This window comes from Procambarus clarkii, chromosome 43 (assembly GCF_040958095.1).
Source record: "Procambarus clarkii isolate CNS0578487 chromosome 43, FALCON_Pclarkii_2.0, whole genome shotgun sequence".
Taxonomy (NCBI): Eukaryota; Metazoa; Arthropoda; class Malacostraca; order Decapoda; family Cambaridae; genus Procambarus; species Procambarus clarkii.
In genome coordinates, this window is record NC_091192.1 from 29049547 (window position 1) to 29060216 (window position 10670).

The window sequence follows — 10670 nt, forward strand, 5'->3', positions numbered from 1 at the left end:
TGTCATGTCATTCTTACCTTGTACGATAGAAACAATTCAGTCGAGTCAAGCAGCATACATGAAAACTATTTTATAAAAAATTTCTTTCACATACAGTACAGTATAACAAGCATTTTCACAATAAGAAGAGAACAAAAAATATTTACTAAATAAGTCCAAACTTTTTATTATACAGCCTTGTCATATTTCTACAAATTACAGGTTACTTCAGTACTGTATTTAATTTTTGAAAATTAGCATATACTGTAGTCTTTAATTGTTTAAACTAACAATTTCACACCAGCAGTTCTTTTTATTTACATAAATGATTAGAAAAAATCATATTTAACATTTTATTTTAAAGACGTAGAGGTGGCATTCCCAAACGAGCCCTAAGAGCATTTGCTTCTGCAATTTCCAGCTCTTCTCTACTCATCCCCAAAATGTTATCTCGTTTGCTACGACCACTGCGATGATGTTTCTCTTTGCGTTCTCCACGATCGCGATCCCTTTCTCTGTCCCTATTTCGCTCCTTACCATGCTCTCTCTCTACACGCTCACTATGACGATGTTCACGTTCCTTTTCTCCTCCACGACCTCTTTCTCGGTGATGGTGTGGATGATGACCTAGGAATAGTAGACAATGTAAGGTCTGGAATGTAGCAAATATCTAATTAAATATAAAAATGAATCAAGTGATATTTTGTGAAATAGCAAAATCACAAGATGTAAGTTTTGAGCTAGAAATCTTAAAGGATAGGAAAATGATAACGGAAAATAGCTTTTAAGGATTTCTTCTATAATAGTAAAATGCAAGTACGTAACGACAATTCAATACCAGGCCATATGTGCTCTCATTACTGTATATAAACTATTATCACAAATACAGCCAACAAGCATACTAACAAAGATTTGTGAGTATGATTTGGGGGCCCCAGACATCATGTGCTGTCTGGGGCTCTTTACAGCAGAGGCTGTATTAATACAGCCTGAGTTTAAATACAGCACAGGCTGTAAGGGGCAGCTCCATGTAGCAGCACAGGCTGTACATGGAGCTACCACTTCTCCACATCCTTGGGGGAGTACCAAAGGAAATAGGCAGTTAACGAGCAGAGCATAAGAGCCTGTTATACTCAGGAACACTTGAAAAACAGAACTCACCTCCCAATCAAGTGTGCAAATCTGACAGAATTCCTACCAAGCCCCAAAGAAAAACAGGGTTATCAACCAGCCAGGATGAACCCAAGACCTCACAATGCAGCCAATAAGCAGAGACAAACCCATGCTCAAAAGAGACTGGGTCCATCATAGGAAAGGGGTCCAAGTTCAACAGGAGGTATCAAAGCTAATCCATATGGACTACTGAAGGCATAGCACAGGAACACTGAAATCTCCAGAAATATGACAACTTCGAGGTATTGTACCAGATCTGGAAAGGAACCAGAGGGAGAGCAAGCGAGAGATCAAAATCGTTGATGGTGGGGGATAGTAAAAATTATCTCTTTCCTGAAGAAAAGGACCCTCTGCAGAGGAAACCAAAGTCCATGGAGGATTGAAAGGACACTTATGGACCCTCCTTGGGCTTCCTCTCAGCCCCAGAAGCCTGCCATGAAGGCTCCAGGGCAGAGCCAAAGTCCTCACACAAACATCTGTGACAGGAAGGCATCCTCCCAAGGAGAAGGTTCAGAACAAGGGGGGGTGATTGTGAAGATCAATGCCCCCGTAACCCTAGTGAAACCAGAAGACTCAACTGCCTCTGCCATCAACATGGAGGGGACCACCCTTGGAGAAGGCTTAAATACACTCCAAGCTAAACCCCTCACCCGACTCAGAACACTCAGATGTTTCCGAGCCGGAACCACAGAGGAAAGACAAAAAAACAGGGTGAACCACACCCACAGGGAAAGAAGGAGACAGAATTAGTCCAGGTGGAGGTCACCAAGACCTCCAATTCCTGGTCCCTAAACACTATTGGGGCCAACTCTGGGGCATCCAGCTGATCACTATGTTGCAAATGCCTAATCCGAGTAAACTTAGCTCGTAAAGTGACGGCTGCTTGAAAAACTTCCAAGTGCGAAGCAGAATCAGTCAGATAGGACACCCAATGATATATTATTTCATACCTCTCTCATCTCCTTTCAAAAGGGTACATTTAGAGAGCTTTGAAACAATCCCAATAATTTATATTCTTTATTGGGTCTATGCATTCCATATGTATGCATAAACACACTGTATATACTGTACATGAAGTAAGTAATTATCAAAAGAAGGCACCAAACCGGGAAGGCTATGTAGCACCATCAAATATGCAGTTCTGTACATGAAGCAAACACTAAAATTAGGAACAATAGAACAAACAAATGGCCCCCCTGCAGGACAAAGTCCAAGGATGGACAACACTCTACTTGAAGTGGCAGGGATTGATCATCATGAGTCCTTATCTGCAAGAGAACTACCCACGAAGCTAGCTGAGGACTGAATACCACCTGGTGGTGGTATTCGGTACTAATGAGTTTTGAGCTAGTTTGAATGAATTATTTCTTATGTGTGAATCGCTTGGCAGCTTCAAGGCTTTATTTTCTGTGACTATTCCAGTTGTTTGTAAAGCTTCACTGACTTTCTGGAGGCTTTTTCCAGTGGGGTGGTGGACTGTCACTCTCTCTCCCTGCACCTCTGCGAGGGGTGAGAGGGGGGCCAGATTCTGGCTCTGGTCCCTGGCCAAAGGGAACTTCCATGATTGATGTGACCTTTCAGTATGGAGCAATCTGAGCAGGATAGCTTCAGAAAGCCACTAAGGGGTTCCCTCCAGAGAAAAAAAGAAAAAGGAAAACATATAGGGATGATTATCATTCCAGATTAGTAAGCACATTCTATATAACTACAAAAAAATAATTACAGTATGTACTGACCTGGAGATCGAGATCTAGATCGATGACGTTTTTCTCTTGATCTGCTGCGATGTCTTTTCCTTTCTCTTTCCATCCCTCTTTCACGCTCCACAATTCTATCCCGTTCCATAGCTCTTTCCCTTTCCATTAGCCTTTCTCTGTCCATTCCTCTTTCTCGTTCCATTCTTTCCATACCTCTTTCTCTTTCCATTCCTCTCTCTCTATCCATTCCTCTATCTCTATCCATTCCCCTCTCTCTGTCCATTCCTCTATCACGTTCCATTCTATCCATTCCTCTTTCTCGTTCCATTCCTCGATCTCTCTCCCGTGAACGACTTCTACTGCGATGCCTGTTACAATAGAAAAGGAGAGCAACAATGCATTAATAAATTTAATGCTATTCATTCTCAGAAATATTCATGCAATTTGAGAGCTGCCTAATCATGAAAAACTCAGCCTGGTTTCATAATAATTACAAATCTGACCGAGTACTGTATAAATAAAATCCCTATTTTTAGCTCATTAACTTAAAATCTTGGTGACCTATGGTTAGGATCTAGTATGGTCTCAATAGACCAGTTTAGTGAGTAAAGAAATAGATAAAACTAACCAATAAGCATGATAAAAGCTGGAAAATAGCTAATAATCAGTGCCCAAGGTTTAAAGAGGAATTCAACTAACAGCCATTATAGTGCATCACGAGTCAGTAGGCTTCCATAAATCCCTACACCAGAAGATAATGACAGAGGCATCCTACAGCTTAGCAACCCATTATACATACCAGCTCAATTTTTACTTAATTTCATATTAAATATACTGTACTTTTATTGCAAAAATCAACAAAGTATAAAATGATACATATTTTTTTTTTTTTTTTTTTTTTTTTTTTTGAGATACAGTATATACAAGAGTTGTTACATTCTTGTACAGCCACTAGTACGTGTAGCGTTCGGGCAAGTCCTTAATCCTACGGTCCCGGAATACGATCCCTGCCGCGAAGAATCGTTTCATGAAGTATTACCTCACCTCCCCAAAGTAGTGACCAAAGGACCGCGACCCCACCCCTCCCCAGCTGTGTGCACGGTTGTAATAAGACTCGTGGGATTAATTGATAACTATAATAATAAAATAAAGATGCTATATAAACTATATACCTGTATGCATATAATGTACTGTATTAATCTTACAAGTTAATAAAAACATTAAGATAGCAGTTATGGCAAGTGAGTACAAGGACATGTAGGATCTATAACTGTGGAATTGTTTCCATAAGCAAAAGTAATCAGGTGTATGTCTTGCCCTGGAATGTATCACAGTAAAGATATAAAGAATCTTGGGCATATTAGTTGATGCATTACAACAATAACAAAATCAAAGGCTTTTTCATTTTCCACTGCATAGCATTTAATACCAAGCCAATGGCTAAGTCAGTGAACCTAACACTGCCATCATTAATACTGATGAGAAAACTGAAGAGAATACAGAGAAGACATTTATGACAAAATAAAACTAACCTTCCAGGTCAAGAGGAACAGAATCTAACCCCATGTTATTACTGGAAATGGGAGTCTCAAAGATAAAAACCTTAGCTTATGTAAGTGGCTGTGATAAAGTTGGAATGGGGAGCTTTGTTGTGGTGTTGGCATCATTTCTTTATAGTAATAAAAGGTAGTGACCTAATGGGTTAGTCAGGTGTTAGAGAAAGGCACTTCTTGATGGTCATTTGATGTAAAGTATCACATAGAAAGGTCGAGTCTTAAAATAATTTCTGGCTTCAGTAAGAAAGTAAAAACCCCTCACAGTGTTCAAGAGAGAACTTGATACTAAGCCCTCAAAATCATCTCAAGGTAACCTCAAGGTATTCATTATAAGCTTGACTGAGAATTCTCCATTAACTTCACGTGCTAGCATAACCCCAGAGAAAGTTTCAAAGGTTCCTGACTGCTCCAGTACAGAATGATTAACCTCCCTAACTTCAGTAGGTCCTAAGTAAGAGTTAATAGGATCGTGTTTTAGGAAGCAATAGAGAATAACTCAGAAGATATACAAAACCATACACCAAAATGTAACCTACCTCTTTTCTCTTTCTCTGTCATTTCGTAAATCTCGCTGTGGGGATCGTCTAGAGGGAGAGTGGCCTCTGCCATGCCGATCATCCCTAATGAAAAACAAAAATTGTTTCTTAAAAAGCAATAAATTAAACAGCACTAATTAGATTTAATTCAAGCAATAATTTTCACAAATTGTAACTGTCATATGCCCTAATACATTACTAAAATAATATAAATATGTGTACAACAGTACATATAATTTAATACAACAATTTAATACTCTAAATACTGTACAACTAAAACAATAATGATTCTCTCATTGAACCAAATTTGAAATTTCAATTTGTTTGATGACAAACAATTATGACACTGCCACAGTATATGATATGTACAGCACTCAAATAACAATAAATGATTCACACAGGTTGAGAATCCTCTAGTACTGATACCCCCCCAAGAGAATTCATATTACATAACTTACCTAAGTGTCGTTCGTGTTGGCTTCTACTGGATCATTTCTTGGCCTTGGCGGAGGAAGGATTTCCTCTTCGTCACTTTCACTCTCGAGGTCATCCAAATCATCATCTAATAAGGATACACGACCTTCAAGCTCATTGTTAGCTTCATGAATCCATCTGCATAAAGAAAAACTCACAATGCTTAATTCTTAGTTAAATAGCTTATTCTCCATCCTTCTCAAACCATTTAATCTATATAATTTACCTTGCATGAAAGTTGTAATGGCTTTCTTCAATATTTATATTATTATCTTTTTAACATTAACCTTATACTGTACCTCTTTTCTAATTAAGCTATTGCACTTATCGTACAACACACCCTGGACACATAACAATACCTGGAATTCTCTTCATTCAATTTGATTCTTACTTTATATCCTAAAAGAAAGTTATCCAGCCATAATTCATATGGTAAATTTTACACACATTATCTAATACTAGCTACTATATTAAATATACTATATTACTTACATTGAAAAATATGTAACTAATCAAGAACAAGAAAAAGTTGTTTTGAATATAGTGAAATGCTCTTTTCTGTCCTGAACCCATTGTTGCTGCCATACTCAAATGCTCCCGTGACTTTTATCCCATCATGACACAGGTCTTTAAAATATCTACTATAAATATGTATACAGTATCTAGAAAAAAAGAAGCAGTGACAAGTTAAACCCAAGACATAACATCATAACATGGTGAACCAGTTTGCTATAATACAAAAGAACAAATCAAACTTTCAAATCAAACATCCTCTGCAAGCAGAAATTAGAAGCACTGTACCAAGACTGGCAATGCTCACTCTGGAAATTACTGTTAGCAGATCAAAGCTACACTGACCGCCATCAGGTGTCATCACATCAAGGTCGGAGAATGTTCGCTTGAAATCTAGACCATCCAAGCTAGTTTAAGGAAGATAGGACAGCCAATGGGATCCGATGTAGACTACAAAAATGTGAGAAAAATGCAGCAAGGGCAACATACTCACAAATAACATGGGCACACAAGAGTAGGAAGCAGGCAGACAAAGTTTCACAAACCAGAAAACTATCAGCAATAAGTGAGTTTGTAAACAAGGCAACTCAGATCTTGTAAACAAGGCAAGGACAAAAGAAGAACGAGCAGTCCACAACAGAATGTGGAAGGCACATTCTTGAATAACAGGGACGGAAGGAAGGAAAAGGAACCAGCACTCAAGTTAACAAAAGACTCGTTGCCACCACAGAACATACAACTTATCAACAAAACAACAAAAAGAGCAGAAATATCTGGCTAACCTGACACTGCCAAAAATCAAGCATTTACCATTATGAAATGCCCCTGTCTGGTGGGGCATTTCTAGTACGCCTAGAACAACAACAGATGGAATGTCTGGGCACAGTGCCGATCATCCAGCCATACACAATGAAAACTCACCCCTCAGTCATGTGTTATATCAAGGGCCAAGTCAACTCGGGTCAACGGTGCAGGAGGTCACAATGTTATCAGTTATGTTATCTTAGCCTTGCTAAGACTAAGGAGGACTTTGATGTAGAAGTAGTAATCCACAAGGATTACTACTTCTACATCAAAGGATGCCGAAGATCTCATATGCCCTTACAGCTGCATATAAGATCAAGATCAGATTGAGGATAGACAGATGGGGGTTTGGACTGTGTATGGATGTGGGTATGTGATCCAAGATTCTGGAGGATGACGATCAAGTACCCTTGTTGAGTATAGAGCACTGGAAAGTACGTACAGTACAGCTCTCTTATATTCAACACACTAGACACATGGTATAACTTTGGAAAGTTATTTATTGCTTTCACATTAAAAAACATTTTATAATGATGCACTGGTAAGATCACTTGCATGGGAAGCAGAGAGAAGCAGGCAATATCACCACTACTCCCCTACAATGACACACTGTTTCCTCTTATTTTAGCCACATGGGGGTCTTTAGTTACATAATCGATAATGAATATATTGTAATATACTTCATGGTTTTAACAATTATATTGGATGACACTAAAGCTCCTTTATAGGGCTGCTACCATCACTACAAATACTACTGTGTGCTTACAGCCCACTTAAATGAAAACATGTAAGGTATTAATAAAAAACAAATATGGAAAGATTGTCACCGATTGTTAAACAATGAAGAGCTAGAACATGCACTCCTTAAATTAAAACTTCCTGCACATTTCATACCACATTCAAAATAGTAACAGGAATCGATAAAATTGATAGGGAAGAATTCCTGAGACCCAGAACTTCAAGAACAAGAGGTCATAGATTTAAACTAACAAAACAAAGCTGCCGGAGAAATATACGAAAATTCACTTTTGTAAACAGAGTGGTAGACAGTTGGAACAAGTTAAGTGAGAAGGTGGTGGAGGCCAAAACTGTCAGTAATTTCAAAGCGTTATATGACAAAGAGTGCTGGGGAAACGGGACACCACGAGCGTAGCTCTCATCCTGTAACTACACTTAGGTAATTACACTTAGGTAATAATACAAAACAAGAGTTTAAGTTGCTAATTCCCATGGGACTGTACAGTATAACAAAATGTAGATAAAAACAAATATATTTTTATTTACATCATGTTACTCTCCATTCAAACTAACATTACAAAAAAATTGCCCATCATAGTTCCATATATAAATTTTCACAGACATACTGTACCTTTTTTGAACTCTGGGTAAAATCACATCATTTGAACGTTCATCTCTTAATAAACTATCAATATATTCATCCATGTGAGCAAGTTGGTACTGGCCAGAACGATCCATAATGCGTAGCTTCCTATAGTCATTAAGAGAGGTTCCAAGTATTTGTAGCAATCCAATGATCCATATACGAGCCTCAGGTAAAATGCCCCCAAAGCACGAACATACCTGAAACAAAAAAGTTGTATCCTAGAAGATTTTACATATTTTTTTTAATTTTGAAATGATGATCACCCTCAAGAGTTAGGTATTAATTACCAGAGGACAACTAAGAAGGCTATCCAAGTCTCCTTTGATACTCTATTTCTGATACAAACAAAAGAACAGTACTGTATTATTAATTCATAAAACAATCTGTTTGGGATACAATTATGAAGCTTTGCAGTTTGTACATTATAAATTTATACAATAACTCCTAAGAAATTCTAAAGTCAAAGGTGTAATGATTATTTTAAACTATTCCATAAACAAAGAATTGCAGAGAAACTTACTCAAACAAAAAGCTCCTAATGATGCAATCCAAAATGAGAAATCCCAAACATCCTGTGGTATTAGGATATGAGTGTAGAAGGCTTGATGCAGTTACCCATGCAAGTATTTGACAACACTCAAAGTTATACTCCCCTAATGAAAATTTAAAATGATTCTTCAAACACTCAATTGATACAATATATGAGTTCAGTGAAAACCTTCCAATCAACATACATAATTGCTGTAAATTTCAAGTCAATGTTAACTGATGTTCTTAAAGAAATTGCAAAGAAAAAAAATTAATTATCTAAACCATTAAGTTAAATTTAATAATAGTACATACTTAAATTCATCTTGTTTGATGAATTCGATAATGATGTCCTTCTCAGGTTGGATCTGTAGCATCTTCAGAACAAGACATAGGAATGGTGTTGGTTTGATATTGCCACCATACACACCACCAATACACCTGAGGGCCATTGCCTTGTCGACTAGTAATTCCGCTGAAATAATTAAAAAAATTAAAAAGGCGAAGTACATTAATATTTAACTCCTATTAATAAAACATGTTCCTGTGGCAAATAAAAAGATAATAAATTTATGCTATAAATTTACACTAAGAGGTAAACATTCAATTTGTGGTGTCTTCTGATGCAGCAGACTTTGCAACACAGTGCAACTCAGATGAGATGACCCAGTAATTCAAAGCAAAGGCCAATCTGGTCTCATTCTCTAAGCATGCAATAACAATGTCTGTGCCTCACATTCCCTGCTTAGAGTTGTCCATACTTATAATACATACTGTTTAACAGTGACATGTATCTGCTTAACAATTGTTTGGTGGACGTATGAGATGCTAAAGTGGCCTTTGTCCTGAGATGTCAGATCATCTAGCCTGAGTTATGCCGTCTTGTGGGGATGCCACAAAAACAACAATATGGCATTTATCGATGTAATGTAATATAACCAGCATTTTGGGCTGGGAAGTGGCAGACCTTCTTAGAAAAAGTATTCAAATAAATGTTTCAATCAGGAATGGAAAATATATGAACTCTGGGAGGCCATTGGAGTGTATCCACTTTTTCCACATAACCTTATATTTGATACTCATTAATTCATGTACAGAAGTATAATTTAAACACCTCTCTTCAGGCAGACAGTTTTGAGATAATAATGAAATAATGTACGAGAGTTTGAAGTGGAAAAAATGGATGTTAAGAGTACTGTAACTTGTAACTACTGTTCAAGCATATGTTAGTGATGGGTTTAATTACAGTACTGGCACTTCAAGGATGACACCAAGAATATTATGTCAACACAACACAGAACTAAAAGGATTATGTGCTTCGTTCACGTCTTCTGCTTGAATTGCACCTATCTAAATGCTTCATCAACACACTACAAATACCAATACTTGCCAACAGAACCTAATTATGTAGCCTAACCTATGCTAAGCATAACTATTTGACACATTCTAATATGTAATAATATTAATTTATATTTAAGAAAATACCAATTTGGAATATGCAGTACGCTGAAATTTATGACTGTGTCTTTGGGGTCGACTGCTGGCTGGACGACCTAGCCTGAGGACAGTTTAAGTTATTGACTGGTACACATCCTCCAAAAGCAAAGCTGAAATTTGCTTACATGTTCGACGTCACAGACATGTACAAATTTAATGAAACTAACTTGACATATATATAAATTGCCAATCTTAATCAAACTTAGAGCAATGTCCCAAGCTTGCCTTTCCATTCCCATCTATAATAAACTGGGTAAGAAAGCTTTTCACCTACCTGAGAGGGCAAAACATTCTTCCTTCCAGTATCTAGAGTCGTATATTCTGGTTCTTATAATCTTCTCGACTAAATACTGTGGGTTTGTGCCATGGATGGACTGAGCGTCCTTCACGGTGCGGTTAGCCATGTTTACCAACACCTCCCTTGGACGTTCTCACACCTTGGTCGGTTCGTACACAAGGCCGTGTGCAGGCGGATTCAGATTACGATTCTTTATTTGTAAACAAAGTTTTTAATAGTTATGTTAGTAAC

The 10670-nt window shown here is 37.5% G+C and overlaps 1 pseudogene; it reads right to left on the bottom strand.

Annotated features, from left to right (window-relative positions):
- Window positions 1-251: 251 nt before the first annotated feature.
- On the bottom strand, window positions 252-10591 carry LOC138350018 (pre-mRNA-splicing factor 38A-like; annotated as a pseudogene).
- Window positions 10592-10670: the final 79 nt, after the last annotated feature.